Raw genomic sequence first — 22819 nt, forward strand, 5'->3', positions numbered from 1 at the left:
ATGTGGAGGCAGATCAGCTAGAGACTTATTTATTCAGTTGTATCTTTTTCGCCTCTCATCAGTAATTTGTCTTTTTAGCTCAACAAATATGATCATTAGGCAATAGTACCTAAGCTTCATGAAGTCTTTAATCTGATCAATTGTCATACTTCCATGACCATCTACCTTGTCACAATCTGAATGAAGATACTAAAGTTGTACAAGCGCATAAGAATGAAAGGACTTGTCTGATCATATTACTCAATATCTTAGCAGTTGAGTAGTAAAATATTGTCGGTTGAACATTGAGCATCACTTGTTAGTCTATGTCTATCTTGTAAAATACTAATTGGGCACACCTCAATAATGGATGCATGGCCTAACAATCGCATCCATCATTTATGCATTGTGAGGAAATCATGTATTGATATCATTCCATTCAAATTCTTCTTTTAGTTTGAAAGATCAAGTTGTCATCTTTAAATGAAGTGACTACAATAATTCTTTATATGTGAAATAAGTAAGATAGCTTTTAAGCCCTGCATGGCATCTTGCTTATTATTGAAAACCTTATCCTTAAATTTCAGTTGTCAATATTAATTGAACTGTTTGAATGGAAGTTATCTTATTTGGAATGTAGCAAAAAAAAATCGTCATACGATTTCAAGAAATAAATCTGTTTCTAATGTCAACTTGATGAAACCTTTCTTCGATGATGAATTGTTCAAACACTTGAGAATATATATATTCAATTGGAAGTATAATGAAGTGATTCCCACATGGCTTTCAAAACCCATTTATGAAAATGATAAATTGGAACCTTGTAAAATTATAATCTAATACCTGATTCGAGGTTCTTTATTTTTGGAACCTTGTAAAACCCATTCCATTTCCATAAAACAAATCTGGTAGACTGTGTAAACCATTACAACTATCAAACAAACTGGTTAATTAAAGTTTTCTAAGCAGATCACACACCCTTCACCTTGATTATCTTCCTTATCTTTCTTCCAAGTTTTAATATTGTTGATATTGGGCCTATAGTAAATCTTTGTTTTAATTTTCCTAGGTGGATTATAGACTTTCTTTCTCAATTTCTCTACAACCATCTTTTGCTCTTCCTCGGTCAATCTAGAGTTTCCTTGTGGAGGTGGTTTTATATTCCATTCTCCCATCATCCTCCCCTGTGGGAATTGTTGGACCAAATGCCTGAACAGAGGATTCATGCTATCTCATTATGGAGAACAAGAACTCTTATTGAACTGCCAAGCCATTCATGTTGATGGTAGTATGTCAGATGATGATAGATAACAATGAAAACGAAGGTATAATGAAGACAAATAGCTTGGATAAGATAATATCTTGGACATTTTATTGATAACATACAGTTTCAGAACAAGTTCTACTACTTTGAGCTTTGATTCGCTCAAAAAACTTGGAATTTATCGACAAATTTAGTTTTTTTTTAAAGCTTGTTTTTTCTTAACTTCTGACATTATCATGTATTTTAATCAGTTACTAACTTAATGTTATAATTGATGGAGGGTGATTTGGCCTGACCTCGTAGCACGGGTACACGTGGGCATGACCTTGCTCAAGCGATGACTCGGCGTGACAACACAACAAGTGCAACCGCAACTCGGTGGGAAGGGCTCACCCGAGGTAGAGACACCTCGGGCCAGACAGCTCGGTGTAGCTTGCCATAGGCAGCTCACTACTTGCAGGGTAGCTCGGTACAGGGTAGCTCGCAGAAGAGTAGTTTGGCACATCACAGGAAGGCCTCCTGCCGGCCATCGTACCCGACAAACCTGGAGACTGCAACCACGTCTCTCGTTAGACAGTGTCGTGCCCGCCACCTTTAGAAGGTGTCTTACACCTGATAGGTACGTACCCTACAAGGACGGCCTCACACGTGCCACCTTAGCCCTGGCTGTAACGGCTGCGGCAGGACGACAGTGGCGGTTGTACCTGCCCTGTCAGAGGCAGGTGGGCCTGATTCAACAGAGTTCTGTTATAAGCAGCCCAATCCCAAAGGACAGAGATAACTTCCCAATACTCACGCTATCTGCACTCTTAGCTTTCTTCCTCTCTTTGCATCTTTCACAGAACTCTAACTTAGGCATCAGAGTGTTCCCGCCGGGTAAGCCCCCGGGAATCCCTCGTCTTCTCCATCTCAGGTACCTTTCAGGAGCCACGCAAGTGCCATCTAGGAGTGACCGGATTGCGCACCATCATTTGGCGCCGTCTTTGGGAATCGCTTCTAAAAGCCTCCCTCTAAACTTTCACAGTTCCTTCTTTTCTGAAAACATAGCACCCATGGTTTCTTCAAGCAATGCCAGATGTAGCATGGAGATGGACATCGCCAGGGAACAACTCCAGGCCCCCGTGAACTGCATTGGGCAGTTCACCATTCCCCTTTCAGTGGACGAAGTCCCTAGCCTGAACGTGCCACGAGCAATGGCGCCTGTGAGTGTTCCCCTTCCCCCCTCCGTTGAGACAACCTTTGATGAACCAACTATTGTCCCTCCGACGACAAGCCAGAGCCAACTTGACAACCTGGTGCAGTTCATGCGGGCCATGCAGGCCCAGATTCAGCAGTTTCAGCAGTTTCAACAGTTCCAGCTCTACCAACAACAAGTGTTGCACCAAGTCTCTCAGTATCACTATCAGCAGCAATTCCCTCAGCAGCCTCAGCTTCAACCTCAGCTTCCCTCCTCGAAACCCAGCCTCACGACAAGCTAGGTCTCGCCGCCAGGATGAATGCCCTTCTCGCCAAGGAGAGGCTTCCCAGAACCCCCCTAAGAGCCAAGCCTCCTCTCGAGGCAGAAAGGAAAGACCAGCCACTCCGGTCTCGCCGCGGGCAGTCAGGTCGGGAGGACCCCAACTCGCCAGGTCTACGTCACCTCAGCAATCGAAGTTCAAAGCCCCGCTTTTGAAGAACCGGTTCGAGATCCTAGCTGTAGACTCTAAGCAGAACCCCTCTGTCCGCAGCCATCACCAGCAACCCGAGCTGCTTCTTGCGCAAACTATTCCTGACAGTATGGAGGTGAGCAGCACCAATGCGGAGCCCGCCAAGAAGCAAAGACGTCGCCACCGAGCTCGCCAAACTACCACCCACAACTTGCCCGAGCTCAGAGGTAGGGAAGAGGTAAGCTCGGGTGAAGTTAAAGCTCCCCTCCTTTTTGTTCCATCCCCCCTGTCTCCCGAGCTCCTGGCTGTTCCAATGCCCAAAGACTTCAAGCTCCCCCCTCTCGACAAGTATGACGGGTCGTTCGACCCGAATGATCATGTAGATGCTTTCCAGTCACAGATGCACCTGGCTAGGGCCAGTGAGTCTTGTATGTGTGTGGCCTTCTCCACCACTTTCAGAGGAGCGGCCCGCACGTTGTATCGGAACCTTGCACCCGGATCTATAAGAAGTTGGGCACAGTTCGCGCAAGCCTTCACGTCCCACTTAGTCACCAGCAAGCGGTGCCTGCGAACTGAGGAAAGCCTTCTCGGCATAGTCCAAAGAGAGGGAGAGTCCATCCGGGGCTATATCAAGTGGTTCTACGATGCATGCATGCAGATACCGCGCCTGGACCCCGCAGTGTGCCTTGCAACAGCCAAGAAGGGCGTGACGCACAAAGAATTCAAGTGGCACATGGTTGTCAACCAATCGGCGACCATAACTGAATTCCTCAAACTTGCGGACAGGTTCATAGCCACGGAAGAAGAGATCAACCAGAAGGGCGAGAGCGCGCCCGAGAAAAGAAAAAGAGAAGGAGAACCTTCCAGCCAAGGAGACAGCCGAAAGAAGGACGTAGCTCGGGGGGTAAAGCTGGGTCAGCCGTTTCGACCCCTGTAGCGGACCGAACTAACTATACCCCACTGAACGCGAAGCGGACCGAAATCCTGATGGCAATCAAGGACGCCCCGTATGTGAAGTGACCACCCCGCCTGAGAGGGAATTCCAATGAAAGAAATAAAAATTTGTATTGTAGTTTTCACAGAGACCACGGTCATAGTACCGAGAACTATAAGAATCTCTGCGACGAGATAGAGGAACTCATTCGTCGCGGATATCTAAGAAATTTTGTACAGAATAACAACAATAATAATAGTAAAGCAGGTTCGCAAGGGGAGCATGATAAGGATACTCCCGAGTCCAGCAGCAGGCCGACAGAGCAGTCACAAAGGCAGCCTCTGGAAGAGAGGCCAGTTCGGGGCACCATCCACATGATAGTTGGAGGCTCGATCATTGCAGGCTGTACCTCGGCGGCAGCTCGGACGTCAGTTCGCGAAGCTGCCAGGGAAGAACAAAATCCTCCGAAACGGCCAAAGACAGAGGAACCAATCTTCTTCACGGAGGACGATGTGTGCGGGGTCCACTACCCCCACGATGACGCGCTCGTCATAAAAGTAAGGATCATTGATTTCGAGGTCAGGCGCATCCTTGTTGGCTCAGGAAGCTCGGCAGATATCCTCTTCAAAGCCGCGTTCGACCAGCTTCAGTTGCAGGGAAGTGACTTGAGGCCCGCTAATACTCCCTTGGTGGGTTTCAGTGGAGAAGAAGTCAGGCCCCTCGGGAAAATAATAGTACCTATGGAAGTCGGCACATGGCCCAGTGTAGTCAGACTCAACCATGACTTCTTAGTGGTCGCAACCCCCTCCCTGTACAACGCCATAATAGGTCGGCCGATCACCCATGTCTTACAGGTGGTGGTCTCCACTTATCATTTGGCGATGAAGTTCCCTACAGACTTCGGAGTAGGGGTAGCGCGGGGCGACCAGCTTGAGTCTCGCAAGTGCTATGTTGCTGCCCTCAAGGGAAAGACCAAGGTGGCCGACAACCTCGAATTGGAGCGACCTATGGAGCAAGGCGAAGAACAAGCTGCACCCACAGAAGAGACAGTTGTTATTCCAACTTCAGCAGAATACCCAACTCGAACACTTCAGATCGGTGCTTCATTCTAGAAACCCCTGCGATCCGAACTAGTAAGTTTCCTACTTCAAAACTTAGATGTTTTTGCATGGTCCACGATAGAGATGCCTGGCATAGACCAAAGTCTTATAACTCACAAGCTCAATATTCATCCTGTAGTTAGGCCCGTTAGACAGAAGAAACGCAACCTAGCCCCGGAGTGATGGAAAGCAGTCGACGAGGAGGTTGCGAAGCTCCTCGCAGCCGACTTCATAAGAGAAGTTCATTACCCGAGTTGGGTAGCCAACCCCGTTCTGGTAAAGAAGGCTAATGGCAAGTGGCGCATGTGCGTCGACTACACCGACCTAAACCGAGCCTGCCCAAAAGACTACTTCCCCCTCCCTAGAATCGACCACTTAGTGGATGCAACCTCGGGGCACGAGTTGCTGAATTTCTTAGACGCCTATTCGGGCTATAACCAGATCAGGATGGACCCGGCCGACGAAAAAAAGACTGCCTTCATCACAAAGTTCGGTCTATATTGCTAAAAGGTTATGCCCTTCGGGTTGAAAAAAGCAGGGGCAACCTTTCAAAGGCTTGTAAATAAATTATTTGAGCCATTAATTGGCAGAAAAATAGAGTGTTATCTAGACGACATGGTTGTCAAAACTCAATTCTCACACGAATTAATACAAGACTTGCATTCTGTCTTTCAAATTCTACGACAATTTAACATGAAGTTGAATCCAAACAAGTGTGTCTTCGGTGTCACCTTGGGCAAATTCCTAGGATACATCGTTAATCGGCACGGCATTGAGGCCAACCCGGATAAGATTAAGGCCATCTTAGATATGAGACCACCCCGGAAGTTGAAGGAGGTTCAGAGGTTGAATGGCCGCGTAAACACCCTAAGCCGCTTTATGTCCAAGTCAGCGGACCGTTGTCTACCTTTCTTTAAGGCAATTAAAAGTAAAGGGTTCAAATGGACCCAAGACTGCCAGCTCGCGTTCGACGAGCTCAAGAAATACCTCGCTAGTGTGCCAATCTTAACCCGGTCCGAAGAGGGTGATGTTTTAGAGCTGTACCTAATCGACAAGTGACGAAATGGTCAGCTCGGTACTGATAAAGAAAGTAGATCGGGTCCAACGACCCATCTATTATGTCAGTAAAGTATTGTAGGGAGCAGAGACGAGATATCCAGAGATAGAGAAGCTAGCCTACGCATTGGTCATTGCAGCCCAGAAGCTTCGTCCGTACTTCCAGGCTCATACTGTTGTCGTCCTCATCGAAAAACCTGAGGCAAATCTTACTTAAGCCCGAGGTCTCTGATCGATTGACGAAGTGGGCTGTTGAACTCAACAAGTATGACCTTCAATACAAGCCGCGAACTGCTATTAAGGCCCGAACCTTAGCAGATTTCATTGCCGAGTGCACTTTCAGCTTCGAAGTCCCTAGGCTGGTTGAGAACGAGGCCCCCAGTCCGGACGAGCCCAAAGCTCCCAGGCCAATTGAGTCCGGGCCCCGTGAGGTAGAAGCTAGTGTGGCATCTCTCCTAGTTAAGCCAAGCGCGAACTGGGATGAGGAGCCCTGGATCCTTCACGTAGATGGCTCCTCAAACCAGCAGGGCAGCGGAGCCAGAATAGTTCTGCACGACCCAAGTGGCACGAAATTGGAGTACGCACTACGCTTCGAGTTCGCGGCATCCAACAATGAAGCGGAATACGAAGCATTGATAGCTGGACTAGCTTTAGCCAGAGAAGTAAAAGCCAAGCACATCGTCATTTATAGTGATTCCCAGCTCGTAGTCAACCAAGTCACAAGAGATTACGAAGCTCCCAAACCGACCATGGTTGCTTACTTATCCAAAGTAAGAGAGACTCTGCTCAACTTCCAGTCACACTTCATCAAGCAAATCCCGAGGTTGGAGAACGCTGAGGCCGATGCCCTGTCCCGATTAGCCAGCGATATCACCATGAGAATCGTGTACATAGAGGACCTGCCTCGGCCTAGCATTCTCGGGGGGGCAGAGGAGGTCGCTCGCGTCGTTCAAGAAGAGCCGAGCTAGATTGATCCGCTCGCGAGCTTCTTGCTACACGGGACCCTCCCTGCAAATCGCAATGCGGCCAGAAGGGTAAGCGCCAGGCAGACAAATACGTCATAATAGACGAACGGTTGTACCAGAGATCCTACACGCTCCTCTACCTACGTTGCTTGCGACCTACCTAAGCCGAGCTCGTACTCTGCGACACTCATGAGGGTTTGTGCGGCGGACACTTGGGGGGCAGGGCCCTTGCCCAAAAAGCACTACGATAGGGGTATTATTGGCCAACAATGAAAGCAGACGCCATTGAGCTTGTCAGAAAATGTGGCAAATGCCAGAAGCATGCCAATATTCACCATCAGCCTGCTGCCGACCTCAAGTATCTTACCAGCCCGTGGCCTTTCGCACAATGGGGCATCGACATACTTGGACCATTCCCGCCAACGGCAGGCCAGAGGAACTTCTTAGTAGTAGTAGTGGATTACTTCACCAAGTGGGTAGAGGCTGAACCTCTTGTAACGATCACAGCTCGGAACGTCCAAAACTTCTTTTGAAAGAACATTTTGTGCCGCTTTGGGCTACCTCAGGTACTAATTTCTGACAATGGCAAGCAGTTTGAGGACATCAAATTCCAGAACTGGTGCCAAGATATGGGGATACGACAGAATTTCACTTCGATCGCGCACCCTCAAGCAAACGATCAAGCAGAAGTCACAAACAGAGCCATCCTCCGCGGACTGAAGGCACCTTTGGACCGAGCTAAAGGATTGTGGGCAGACGAGCTACCCAGTGTTCTATGGGCTTACCGAATCACGGAGAAAACTGCCACAGGAGAGACTCCCTTCAACCTCACCTACGACACCAAAGCAGTCATCCCAGCAGAGATCGAAGTACCTACGCTGTGACTGGAAGCATATAATGGCAAGACAAATGAAGATGAACTACATACCAACCTCGATCTACTCGACGAAGTAAGGGACCTCGCGTACATCAGGACTGCAACTTACTAGCAAAGAGTAGCTCGGTACTATAACGTCAAGGTCAAGAAGCGGAACCTCTACGTCGGTGACCTGGTCCTTTGTAAAGTTATGGTACCTGAGCCCGGCGCTGGCAAACTCGAGTCCAAATGGAAAGGACCTTACCGAGTGAAACGAGTACTCGGGGAAGGAACATACGAGCTCAAAACCCTCGAAGGGAGACAGGTACCTCGAGCATGGAATATTGTCAACTTAAGACAGTATTACCTGTAACAACTGAGTGGACTACGAGTCACTCCCAGAGCCTAAGGGCCAAAAATGCCGAGCTAACATGACCTCGGCGCTATAAGACCCTATCGCCTCTTCGGCACGGGTGAACTCCAGGAGAGCGGACTATAAGCCGCCCCCAGCCTAAGGGTTAAAACGTCGAGCTAATGAAAGACCTCAGCACCATATAAGACCTAGCCGCCTCACCAGCATAGGCTAAGTACTTGTAATGCCTAAGGCGCAGGCAGCTCGGGTACGAACCTCGTGATGCATAGCCCACCCCGGCATACAACAGGTTGAACCCGTTAGGGACAACTGATGTCAACTTAACCCAGGTGCAAACAGGTCGAGCATATACCCTACTATGTTACTCACCTCGGTGCACATGGGATTACCCCTACTAAGTCCTGTAAGACAGTTCGGGGTGACTACAGTTGAGAAACCCACACTTCGGTGGCCTCTGCATCATCATTGGCACCTTCATCCTTAGAGTCCGGATCATCCGCTGACTGATGCACTATGTCATCAGTGATCCGCGAAGTAGTGATGGCGCTTGTATCAAGACCGGGGTAGATGTGCCTAATTAACCACTGGTTGAGCTTGAAACCCTTGCGGTAGGCCACGGTCATCACGTCGTCGAACCTCGAAGATTTAACATAGTCAATGACAGCCTAACCTTGGTCTCCTTGAGGGCATCCTCGAAGATTTCGGTCTTCTCTTTGATGTCGCCTCGGAGGTACTCCACCTCGTGCTCCAACTTCTCTTTTGCTTCCTTGAGGCCCTACACCTCGAGCTTCAGGGCATCTCGGTTTGCCTTGAGACTGTCCGCCTTGAGCCTCAAGGCCTCTTGGCCAACCTTGAACCCGTTCACCTCGGCCCTCAATCTGTCCTTGTCTCGAGCCAGCTCACTCTTCTTCGCCAGCAACACCTCGATGAAGCTCTTCTGAGCTGAGGCATCATTCTGCAAGCGGTGGATCTGACCGCGAGCTGCCCTCAGTTCGGTATGGGCTATGCGGGATGACTTCTCAACTTCCAAAGCCCGTTTCAGATGCCGATCATATTGAAATGTTAAGGCACGCACGGCTGAGTTCACCTACAAAAAGGAGACCAGTCAAAAAAAAAAAAAAGAAGAGAAAGAAAGAAAGAGAATCTTTCACAGGGAACTCACCACCATGGTATGAGAAGCAGCTCGGGCACCGAGCTGACCAGGAGTGAGATCGGCCCATTCTACGACCTCCTCCGGGTACGCAGCCTCCTTACTCTTTTGAAGACTGCAATGGGGGTTCAGAATGCTTTGACCCTCCTGACTCCCCGAGCTGGATATTGACATCTCTGCCGCATGGGTGGACTCCTCGGAAGCTTCAGCGGCGACACCCACAAAACAAGCCCCGGCTGTAGCCTTTGCAGGGTGAGCCTCAGCAGCAGCTTCAGTGGCGTCCCTGGCAACAGTCTCGACAGGCTCGGTGGTGGTCTCTGCCGCCATCTCGGGCCCCGTTGGCGCCACGTCTCCCTCCAAGTCGATGACAAGTGGAGCTCGGGCTCCGAAGCCGGGGCCTGTGGAGGCTGAACATCGGCGGAGGCCTGCGGGGACTCGACGTGCGCCTTCTTGGCTACGCACTTTCCTCTTCATCTGGTGGAAGAACCTCTAACCGTCTATCCTTTCCTTCTCCATGGGACCTGCAGCGAAGCTCGACGTTAGTAAATCTGAAACAAGTATGCGAACAAAAAAGCCGAAGTAAGGACAAGACCTACCCGGGCTCAAGCCGGCCTAGATGAGCTTCTCCTCGGCTGTGAAGTCCTTGTAATTCAACCCGAGCCGAGCCGAGCCGAGCCCACGACTGAAGTGACTTCTTAGTCTTCCCATCGAGGATAACACCGGGGTCTTGAATGGCAACCCTCCAGTCAGTAGAGAAGGGCCACCTCGTGATGCTCCGAACTACAAAGTAGTCCCTTTTCCAGGCCGGGACTTTACTCGGGAGCTTATGCATTAATTTAAAACCCGGGCGGGGGGACAGATAATAAGCCCACCTGTGCCCGAGGAGAGTGCCCGAAGTGTTCTTCTTTATTGCTAAGATGGTACTGAGGATATCTAGGTCAATGGGGAAGGAGCGGTCGAAACAGAGGGAAATGGTCCCAACCACATTCTGTATGGAATTCGGGTGAAGCTGGTCCAAGGTAATGTTAAAGTGCACTAGCACCTCAACAATCAGAGGGTGAAGAGGAAGGCGGAGTCCGACAACCAGTTGCTCCCTGAAGACCACGATCTTATCGAGACCGTGCTCCCATGGAAAGCTGTCGGTAGGAAGACTATAAGAGTACTCCCCAGGAAGGTGGAACCTTTGTATGAGGTCCTGGAGTCTCTTTGGAGTCATGGTAGAAGGGCCGAACTGATCTGGCACCCGACCTCAGTGGGAGGTGGATGCCAGATGACCTGAAGCCACCCGTACGTCGGATGGCTGGGCGACAGAAGAGCCACCCTGAGCCGAGGTACCCACCTCGGGCTCGTCAATAAGGCTACCTAGACTAGACGACATGATAACACGGAAAGGAAAGAATGTTCAAAAAAGAAAAGGAAGTTCGGGGACTCACCGCAGGACACGCGAACCGAACTAGAAAACCCGAGCTAGGATCCTCAGACGCGAGCTTAATACTGACGCTGAAGACTTTGTGGCGAAGAAATGACCAAGGGTCCCCCACTATTTATAGCCACTGCATCCGAACGCTAACGGTCGAGATTGAGATGATCCAACAGCTCTCAAAGAAACCGGCTACGGGTTCCTCGAGGTGAAATTAGTTTAGCGCATTTTTTGACGTCCACGCGTAAACCGAACGTGACCCGGGTTTCTTTAGATCGAGCCGAGCACTGGACCGGTCCAGCTAGGCGAAGCGCACGACGGAGTGGCATGAGTACCAAAGCCAAATCCACCCAGCGCATCATGAATTCCCCGCATTGGGTCAACACCGCCAGCACAAGGAGTGGGGGGCAATTGATGGAGGGTGATTTGGCCCGACCTTGTAGCACGGGTACACGTGGGCATGACCTTGCTCAAGCGATGACTCAGCGTGACAGCACAACAAGTGCAACCGCAACTCGGTGGGAAGGGCTCACTGAGTTTAGTCTGGCAACTCGACGGGTTAGGCTACTCGCCGAGAGCCGCCTGGCTTGCGCCTCCTTCCCAAGGCTGAGGCGCTCCGAGCTACCTCCGAGCTCGGGGCCCCCTGACCTTTCCTAATGCCCGAGCTCCTCCCAATGGATTTTAGGCCACTCCCGAACAGGAACACCACGATCTGCCTCTATACCCCTGAGGTAGAGACACCTCAGGCCAGACAGCTCGGTGTAGCTTGCCACAGGCAGCTTGCCACTTACAGGGTAGCTCAGTACAGGGTAGCTCGCAGAAGAGCAGTTTGGCACATCACAGGAAGGCCTCCTGTCGGCCATCGCAGAAGAGCAGAAGAGCAGTTTGCCACAGGCAGCTTGCCACTTGCAGGGTAGCTCAAGACTGCAACCACGTCTCTCATCAGACAGTGTCGAGCCCGCCACCTTTAGAAGGTGTCTTACACCTGACAGGTACGTACCCTGCAAGGACGGCCCTGCACGTGCCACCTCAGCCCTGGCTATAACGGCTGTAGTAGGACGACAGTGGCGGTTGTACCTGCCCTGTCAGTGGCAGGTGGGCCTGATTCGACAGAGTTCTGTTATAAGCAGCCCAATCCCAAAGGACAGAGGTAACTTCCCAATACTCGCGCTATCTGCACTCTTAGCTTTCTTCCTCTCTTTGCATCTTTCACAGAACTCTAACTTAGGCATCGGAGTGTTCCCGCCAGGTAAGCCCCGGGAATCCCTCGTCTTCTCCATCTCAGGTACCTTTCAGGAGCCACGCAAGTGACTGGATTGCACACCATCAATAATTTTTATATTACTAAAGCTATTTGAAAATTGAAGAGGAAAAGACAAAAGCCTATATATTGTTATCTGAATTTCAAGAATTTTCATATTTGTTATGCTTCTAATATTTTTATTGCTTATTTTATTTTTTGGTATAGTAAGAGCTAAGAACCATTTTTTCTAAGAGCATAAAGAACAAAATAAGATAATTCAATTGACAATCTTTTCTATTTTGTTTTATAGATACTTAAACAAAAAAAAAATATTTACTTAAAAGAATATGTATTACAAAATAAATGTTTACTTCTGTTCATTTTAGATTTAATATACACAAATCTAAAAAAAATCTTTCTATATTCATAAAATAGAAATTTAATGGAGCCTAAGATTTTTATGACTTGAGGAATAGAATTATGGACACTTGAAAGTTTAATTTCAATGATAAACTTCTTGAAAGCTCACAGAGAGCAAAATCAGCTATGATGATATCTGAGGAGAACTAATGTCATCAGTTGTGGCTATGAAGATAAAACAGATTGGGGAAAAGAGGTAAATCACTAGTTGGATTCTTCTCTAGTCTTGTGTATAGGGTTGTTTGTCTATTTTCAGGTTTCACATTTACCCTCTAATAAGCATATATTCTCGCCAGGTTGGTTGGATCTATGGTTCTGTTACAGAAGATATCTTTATTGGTTTTAAGATGCACTACCATGTGTGGTGATCAATATATTGTATCCCACCAAGGCCAGAATTTAAGGGATCTGCACCCATCAATCTCTCTGATCGTCTGCACCAAGTCCTTCGATTTTCTCTTGGTTTTATAGAAATTTTCTTGTATAGGCACTACCCTATATAGTATGGATTTGAAGGTGGTTTGAAATGGTTGGAACATTGGTCTTACATAGGTGCTACAGTATACCTGTTGACATTAATTCTACTGTTGGCATATTGTACCTTACCTGCTACGTGCTTGCTCACAAGAAAATTTATCACACCAAAGGTATGAAACTGGTCATTATATTAGTGGCAGAACACCTTTCTTTAATATCTTGTTTCTATTGTAGCTAAGAATCTTGGCAAGTTTATGGTTCATATCACTTTTCATATGTAGCTTTGCTACAAGTATCTTGGAAATGAGATGGAGTGTTGATGATTGGTGGAGGAATGAGCAGTTTTGGATTGTTGGAGGTGTTTCTTCACATCCTTTTGCAGTCTTCCAGGGGCCCTTGAAAGTATTAGCTGGTATAGATACCAACTTCACTGTGACATCAAAGGTTGAAGATGATGAGGAGTTTTCAAAGTTATATGCATTCAAGTGGACCACATTGCTTATCCCTCCAAAACACTTTTAATAATAAACTTCATTGGGGCCGTTGCTGGTATCTCAAATGCAAACCACATTGCTTTGGACGTGGATATCACCAGTTCAGAGACTTCAATCATTGTGCCTTAGTCAAGATTAAATATTTGTTAAAACTTATTTTAACAACCCTTTATGCTGTTTGATAACCCATTCACTTATTGGGGTAAGAATGTTTGATAAGATACTTCCTAATAAGTGCTTATATTTATAAATGACAATTTTAACCATTTCCATCTCGTACTTCTTCCTTTTCTTCTTCAGAATCCCGAGAAATTTACTATTTATCATCTTCCCCACACACAGAACCAGGCAGCGGTAAATTCATTCTCCACTTCCACATCCTCCTTAAACACTCCAAACCAATAATAATAAATGCAAATCAAATAATTTCTAACCAACTTTCTGTTGTAGATCTCACGGATTCTACATCAAAACCAATAGATAACAACGATCAAACAATTGAAGCAACAACTAGACAGCCAAATCAACACCGCTCTTTGAGACACGAGGCCATTGAAATTACTTATTAGATAACTAAATTCCACTCACAAAACCAACAATCGATGATAAAAAAGACCAAAGAGCATGGAAGTTCGACTTTCGGAAGAAGAGCTGTGTAGCGAAAAAAAATCCCTTTTCTTTAAAAAAAAAAAAAGAAGAATGGGAGTTTGCTAAAACAGTGTTGGAGCTGCAAAAGAAAATGACAGAAACCTAACTCTTATTCTCCACTTAAATCCCGTGATTTGTACAACCATCAGACATTGAACACATAAAACACGTAGATCAATACATAAACCCTAACCCGAAATTTCTTGCAGAATTTGTACAAATACCAACTTCAAAGCAACAACAGCACAAAAAATCAAACCTATTTTCTTCATAAATAAAAAAAAAGGAAATTGAATCAAAAATTGGAAACTCACCGATGCTCTGAGGAAAAAGGAACAGCAAATCTCTACTCAACAACACCAAATCCTCCTTCACCAAATGGATCTCACCTTAGAATTCAGAAAAGCAAGGAAAAAAGACAAAAAAAATAAAAAACAAAAAAATGAGATTTACTTGAAAACATTTGGAAACCCAGCAGACGAAAAAAGTGGTCGGTTATTCTTCTATGAAGTCCAAGGAAGCAGCTCAGAAGCTGCGGCAATGACTCAGCCATCTCTCTCTCCGTTGGCTGTATTATACACCCAATTCCGCCGGAAAGAACGGATGTATTATACACCCAACTCCGCCGGTTAGCTTGCAACCAAACGCCGCCGCTAGCGTTTTGAATGGAAGAAGAAGATAAATCGAGTGGTGCTAGTTTTATCATTAAAGAAAAAAAAACAGAGTCAAGTTTGTCCCATTTGAAGTACTTCAGAAAGTGAAAAAAAAATCACATCATGTCACTTTTTTAAGAGGTGGTTTTTTTAATAATAAATATTTTTTACCCTTATTTTCACCAAATACCCGTAAATACTTAAAAACCACTTAACGTGTGATCTGTGTCTTAAAAGAAGTACTTGTTTAAATAAGTATTTCTTTTAAGTATTCTCAAAAAGGGCCTAGCTCTACCTTACTATTTATATATTATTTTAGAGTATTTTAAGTTTCTTTGATAATTGTCTAAAACCTCTCTTATCATTAACTTTCCTTAACATGTGACATCACCTAAGTGATACTTTTTTCAAAAATTTTGAAAATACCCTTCTACCTCTATTTAGATGATTGTCTTCCATGTAACAAAATTTTGAAAGATAGAAAGAGTGCATTGCCATTTTTTACCCCCTTTTGTACTCTATAATCTTGTGGGCATTCTCCGATGGTTCCCGTGCTGGAGTTTTTCCCATTGTGTCTTTATCATAAAATCTAGGCAATATTGAATTCAAGAGGGATGATTTGCTAAATTGATCGAAAAAATGAGAGCTTATCCAAAGATCAAGAATTACGTTTTTGGCTTCTGAGATTGATTTTGTGTAGGGGTGCAAACTGATCGAATTTGAATAGGATCAGGCAATATCCGAATTCGAATCCGATTAAATATTTGAATATTTGATTCGATTCGAATTCAATTAATTAATTATTTTAGATAATTAATAAATGTATAAAATAAATATTTTATATAACTTAATTATTATATATATTATATAAAATATTTTATATATTATATATAAGAATTAAATAAGTGGTCGAATTCGGATATTTATCGAATTGACTATATCTGAATTCGAATTCAATTAACTATTTGGTAAGAATAAGATATCCAAATTCGACCAATTAGATATTTGAATTATCCGAATTCAATTTGATTATATCAAATATCGAATTCGAAATCGGATTTTCAAATACTAGTGACACCCAGAAAATATCACTCCGTTTTATAGGAAGAAAAGTAGAAGGACGGCCCATAATAAGGTTTGGACGTTCAGAGTTTTAGACTTGAAATTTATTCCAAGTAATGTATACATCCCGGAATTACTTATTAACATACAACAACGATACACGCAGAAAAAAAAGTCGCAAGCTATTATAAGTTTAGAAAAGGTGAAACAGCAACAGAGCAAGATACCAACACCTTGAATCAAACATTCTCCTTCTGCCTTGTCAATCGTCCTTCCGAGAACCATCAACACCACTTAAAAATCAAACATTCTCCTCCCCTGTCAATTGTCCTTCTGGGAACCATCAATAGCACTAACACCACTTGAAAAATCAAACGTTCTCCTTCTCCCCTGTTAATCGTCCTTCCGGGAACCACAACACCACTAACAGTGCTTGAAAAATCAAACTTTCTCCTTCTCCCCAGTCAATTGTCCTTTCGGGAACCACCAACACCACCCCCAACATAGTTGCTGGACTCAGCTATTGCAACAAGATGTCCGTCCATAGGGGTGCAAGTCAGGCGTGGTGGGCCAGGTTTATGATCAATCTGGGACTAACCCTAAAATTTGGATTTAAAGTCCGAACTCGGACCAAACTCAAGGTCAAGCCTGATTTACCCAATTCGTACTATAATTTGATGTACTTGAATTGGGTTCATGCTTGTGTTGGTCAATAAAACCATTCTAAAATTATACATACATACATATAAAATTTATTATTAATTACATTTATGATTAATTAATAGAGTTTTAATTCATGGTTAATTAAAATGCGTTGTTAGTTAACAATGAATTAAAACTGTGATAAATTTATGTTTAACTCCTCTTTTGTTAATTAAATAAATTACCCAACCTAGATCGAGTACCCAATTTGCTACCCAAACTGGGTACACATGGACCCAAGCAATACATGGGCCCTATCAAGCAAAATAACCATTTCCCAAGTTGGGTGAGCCTATCCAATCCAACCCAACCATTATTTTATTAATGGGTTACATTATTAACCTTTCATTGGCATTTAAATTAATGAAAATATAAATAAATTACTGAAATTTCAGAAATTAAAAATATTGAGAATGCAAATAAGAAATTAACTTTCACTGAAATTAATTTTACTCTAAAAATTACTAAAAATTTTCAATAAATATTTGAAAATATCAAAAAATATTTTTAAAAGTAATTGTTTGTAAATTGATATTTTGAAAACTAATTTCTGAAAATATTAAAATAAATTGATATTACTAAAAATAAATTTATATTACCAAAAGTATCAGTAATTATTCAATAATTTTTAATTATTAATTTTCCGGTAATTACTGATCCAAATAATTAATTTTCAACATTTTTAATGTAAATTTTTAGTAATTATATTGAGAAATATACAATAATTCAGTAATATATCAATAATTATTCATTAATTATACAATAACAATGTTATTGTTATTAAAAATATACAATATTATTGTTAGTCAATTAATGATGTTCAAACATGATAGTATTTAATTAATAAACAATTATTCATAAACAATAATTACTGAAATTATTATCCGGGATCTATCAAACAACTGGGGCCCTTTATCCATCAATTGGGATTTTTGACTAATGGTTATTCTCAATGGGTTAATAAAGTAAAGAAATTAAGGGTAGCTTATTAATAGTGTATTCGAGTTGACCTTGGAAATAAAGAAAAGTGGGTTACATTTGACCCGAATACACATTCTTCGTCACCGTTTGATGCTACAATGCCATTCACTGTGGGTGGATTCGAGTCGAGCCGAGTCGAGCCAAATATTTGGCTATTCGATCTCGACTTGCAGGAATAGTATTAGGTTTGAGCTCGATTTGAGTTAGAGAGTGGAAATCGAGCTTAGTTCGGTTCATAGCTTGTAAGTTTGAGCTTGGCTTGGCTTAAACTTGACTATAAGCCAAGTTATTTTGAAAAATAAAAATTATATGTATAAAATTATTTTTTTATTTTTCAGACAAAAAATTAGGAATTATAAAAATTATTAAATATTATATATACAAAAAATAATTATAAAAGTTATTTTTATTTTACATACAAGAAAATAAGAATTATAAAAATTATTTACTATTATACATAAAAATAAAAATACTATATTAATAAAAATATTATTATATATAATAAAATAATTTATTATATATGTATGTATAATAAAATTTATTTATTTAATACTAGGCTTGCAAGCCTCATGAACCGAACTTCATTGGGCTCGATCTTGGCTCGATTAGCAAATGATCATATATATTAGGCTCAAATTCAGCTCGAAACTCGGTTTAAACCGAGTCGAATCGAATTTTTCACGAGTCAAACTCGAATAGCTCATGAAAAGCTCGGCTCGTGGCCACCTCTACCATTCATGGACCAGCAAACATTGTAGAATCATAGTGCCATTGGAGCTTGCCCAGTTCACACCTAATTGGTTTTTCAAATGGCGACACTTTCAAATCCATCTCTCTCTCTGACAACATCACTAACAACCTATCACCCTCATTATACCAATTTGTCACACTTAGGTAGGCTAAGTGCTGGGGCGGAGCTAAGGGGGACCTAGGGGAGCCATGGCCCCCCCTATGGTCCAGAAATTTACACACTCAATACAGTTTTTCTATGTAAGTTTGTTCCCTCCCCTCACTTTTCACCCAATGGTTGGCCCCCCCTATGGTCCCCATCCATAAGTTTTGGCCCCCCTCAAAATATTCTTGACTCCGCCCCTGGCTAAATGGCCTTCCTCATATGATGGAAAGATGGGTGGCAGAGAAGAGAGTGAAGGCGGATTAGTGTAAAGAGTAGAGAGATCACAAACACACAAAAAGAGGTATAAAAGCATACCTGATTTGGCCACAAACTTCTACATTAAACCCTCTTTTCCAACTTTTCAATAACCCAAACTAATTTGCAATTATAACAACTAAATTGGAACCGAAAAATAAAAAAATAGAGTTAAATGGATCCTCCTACTATACACTCAACTCTCAAAACAAAATACAGAGAAAGCACCAACCTTTCAGCCCGATTGTCTCTTATTGTGGAAAAAACTATTTCACGCGTTGGAACAGAGCATAGTAGGATTCTCTACACTCAAATCAATGTACCTCGTAAACCAAATGGCTCCTCACAAAAACAATTTAATTAGAGACAAAATATTTTCAATAACACGACCAAATGTTTTTAGAACCCATTATTAATCAATCTCAATCATTTTCAATAAATCCCAATCATCCTATGGACAAAATATTAAAAAGAATAGATGCATTCTTAAAATCACAGAATAAGGAAAAGAAGAAGTGAGAAGAAGAAGAAGAAGAAGAAACATGGGAAAACCAGCTAAGTGTGAAGGCTTCTAAAAGCACTCTGGGATTTCTTATCCATTCTTTACCGGCCCTGAATTGGAGCCACAAATCTCTTAATTCATAATAGAGATGTGTGTGGCTCCAATTCACCGTGGGTAGAGAGTGGGTAGGAAAAGTTTGTAGGAAATTTGGGCTCTTCTAAAATAATCCCATAAGAAATAGATTCCTGAATTTTTTGCCACTTTCCTAATAAAAAGGAGAGAGTGGCAAAGCTTTTTGGTAAACACGATTTGGTGAAGAGTGAAATTAAGATTCAAATTCTTGAGAAAAGAGATGATGTGGCCTAATGGGATAGGCTAAAAGCATTGGTGACTTGGCTTAATAGAGGGTTGAGAAGGGAAAAGGAGAGAGAGAGAGTTAAGGAGAGAGCAGCATGGCAGTTTGGAGCAAGGAGAGGCATGGTAACGTGGACCATCTTGCTATATATATATACTAGTAAGGACCCGTGCAATGCAGGGAAAATCTGAAAGATCGAATAATTTTTTTTATTATCAATTAATAGATAAATTAATAATCAAAATTTGTTGTTAATTAACTAAAAGTATTTGAAGTTATTTTTAATATTTAAAATTTTAATAATTGTATTTTTCATTTAATGTTGATTTACATAAAATAATTACTATTAATTTAATATGAATACATAATTTTTAATAAATTTTATTTTATTAATCATTTGTAGTACTGAAATAAAAATAATTATAAAAGCTAACATTTTTATTAATGCTACTAATAATTAACAATTATATATGAATGGCAATGGAGCGGAGCACTCCATCCCTGTCCCTTCCCCATAATCAAGGCACTCTACCCCATCCCCGCCCCCAGTGTCAAGTGGGTTCAGGGGCAAGGCACCCACTCCCCATCAAGGATGGGGAATCCTCGAATTTCCCCACCATGTTCCCAGTGTTGAGCGAGTTCAAGGCACGACACCCACTCCCCATCAACACAATATTCAATTTGATGACAAAATTGTAATTATGGAGACATTGAAAATTATTTTAAATTGGTATTAAATATTTATTTTTATTAGGTAGTTTACTAACAAAATTACACTAATTTATCTTTTATTTTCCAATATAAATTAATTAATAATTTTATTTTCCAACATTATAATAATCTGTTCCCCCATCTGCGTTCGATTATTAACTATAGTAATAGTAATAACTAAAATTGTATATTGTTTGATAATTGTTAAATATAATTCTAAATTTTATAGAAATTAGTTAAAGAGTTTTCAATTTCTATAAAATGTTGTTAATTAACATTAGTATAACAGCATTTACCCAAAATACTTTTAAAAAGTCATGATGGGTTAATTAACAACAATATTTATTAATTTTTGGTAATTTATTAATAGTACTAATAAGAATACTTAATTTTTGGTAATTTACTAGCCGTATTTATTAAGTTTTGGTAATAACACTATTTAATATTAATTGAATATGGGTTGGATTAAATATTAACCATATTTAACTATTTATTAATTGATACGAATATTTTAAATGATAGAAAGTGGATATAGGTTGGGAGGAGAGATTTTGGGAATTAATTGGGGAGTGGGGTAACATGATAGGTTACTAATGACTTAGAGGAGATACATTATGAGAGAAATTTTAGGAATATTTTTAGGTAATTGGGTTGGGAATGGTGACATGGATTAATGGGATTAGTGGGAAGAGAAGAGGAAAGAGTCAAGGAGAATACTGAGTGAGGGTAGTGGAGCAAGAAGAGACATGTTGACGTGGACCCTCTTGTGATATATATATATATATATGTAGAGAGAGAGAGAGAGAGATTGGTATCAAAGGTCATGAATACCGTAAATATTGGGAGTTTGGGGGTTTAAAACTTTTGATGTTGGAACTCATATTAATCTACTTTCAGTTATTACGGCAAAAAAAATAACAATAAATAAGTATTCATAATTTGAAGTACAATTTGCAATTTTGTTTTTGCATCACAGATCAATATTTTAAACCTTGATAGGAAAGACATATCCACTCACCTGGTATCATTATGAAAGGGTAAAATATAAAAACCTCCCATGAGGTTTCGTTTTCACAAAAACCTTTCTTGTAGTATTCAAAAAACCTATAGTTACCTCCCTTTTATTATAGTATGGGGAAAAAGTTGGTCATACGCATTAATTTTTCAAAATTACCAATTTTACTATTATATCTATCAATTCATATGGAAATTTATTAAAATACCCTCAAAATAATTTTTCACTTTTAATTAAAATTTTTTCGATTAAGATAAAAAAAACAAAGTAATTTTACTCTACAAAAGCTTTAGGTCTAATGAAGTTTATGATGAGGGGTGATTTGGTCATTTACTGACCTAACAACATGTGCCATTCATCTTTGTCGCTTGACACCTCAACACCACACAAATAGACACGTATCTTGCCGAGTCAAGGGGACACACCTCGGAATCAGTCCAGGGCACCTCATACACAGCTCGGGCACCTTGACAAGGCGGCTAGCAGCTCCTCGTTTAGGGTCAACCTGTGGTACCTCGTCGTTACCGGTCCAAGGGACTTCATTCGTAGGCATCTCACCATTCCTGGGTCCTCCAGAAGTCAACTCCCATACCAAATATTCTGGAGGAAGGCATGGAGCTCATGCCAAACAATACCTATATAAAGGTCTCATTTCCAACTTCAAGAGGTATGCACAATTTAGCTCTTGCAGCTCTCTATCTCTTTAGCACTCTCCAAAATCTCTAGCTCGCTGACTTATGCATCAAGGTGCCCACCTAGGGTAAAGCAGCCCATTCACTCTAATATTGTCTTTTTGCAGATTGACCCGACGAACTCGCCAGCACGGCATCCAAGCTTACCTCCAGTAGGGAGCTCATGCCAAACAATTCCTGGGTCCTCCAGAAGTCAACTTCCATACCAAATATTCTGGAGGAAGGCATGGAGCTCATGCCAAACAATACCTATATAAAGGTCTCATTTCCAACTTCAAGAGGTATGCACAATTTAGCTCTTGCAGCTCTCTATCTCTTTAGCACTCTCCAAAATCTCTAGCTCGCTGACTTATGCATCAAGGTGCCCACCTAGGGTAAAGCAGCCCATTCACTCTAATATTGTCTTTTTGCAGATTGACCCGACGAACTCGCCAGCACGGCATCCAAGCTTACCTCCAGTAGGGAGCTACCAGATCATGCATCATCAATTGGCATCGCCTGTGGGAATCACTACTTAAAATCTAGGTTCTCAAATCATTTTAAATTCACACTTAAATGTAATCAGCCCGAATGAGCCTTGTCAACTTTGTTTGCGAGGTCACCTCTACAAGTCGAGTCCTTCGTAGCTCTCGTAGTAGTCGGTAGCCAACGGACTATGCAGTTGCCCTTGCGAGTCAAGTCTTTCAAAGCTCTCGTGTGGGTTGGTGACCTACAGATAGTAGAGCCGCTCCCATAGGTTGAGCTCCCTATGACTATCGTAGGAGTAGACGACCAGTGTCACCGAGAGCTAACTCAGTGTAGCCATGGCACCGACCTGCCGTCCAATGCCAACAACAACATATGTATTGAAGATGCTATCACAAGGGGGTAAAATCTGAATGACCAGCTCGAACAAGCTTTGGCGATCTGGCCTAGATAGTCTCCCAGCCCAAACTACAAAGCCTCACTATTGATTGAGCCCTCTAGGGGTG

At 42.5% G+C, this 22819-nt stretch overlaps 1 long non-coding RNA gene across 1 annotated transcript; it reads right to left on the bottom strand.

Annotated features, from left to right (window-relative positions):
- Positions 1–1255: 1255 nt before the first annotated feature.
- On the bottom strand, positions 1256–14746 carry LOC148804258 (uncharacterized). The gene is made up of 3 exons (XR_016080796.1): positions 9920–14746; positions 9336–9844; positions 1256–9260 (listed from the first exon to the last, which is right to left on the bottom strand). It is a non-coding gene; the product is annotated as an uncharacterized LOC148804258 (long non-coding RNA).
- Positions 14747–22819: the final 8073 nt, after the last annotated feature.

Source organism: Nelumbo nucifera, chromosome 1, assembly GCF_055504915.1.
Source record: "Nelumbo nucifera cultivar China Antique chromosome 1, China Antique-T2T, whole genome shotgun sequence".
Lineage (NCBI taxonomy): Eukaryota > Viridiplantae > Streptophyta > Magnoliopsida > Proteales > Nelumbonaceae > Nelumbo > Nelumbo nucifera.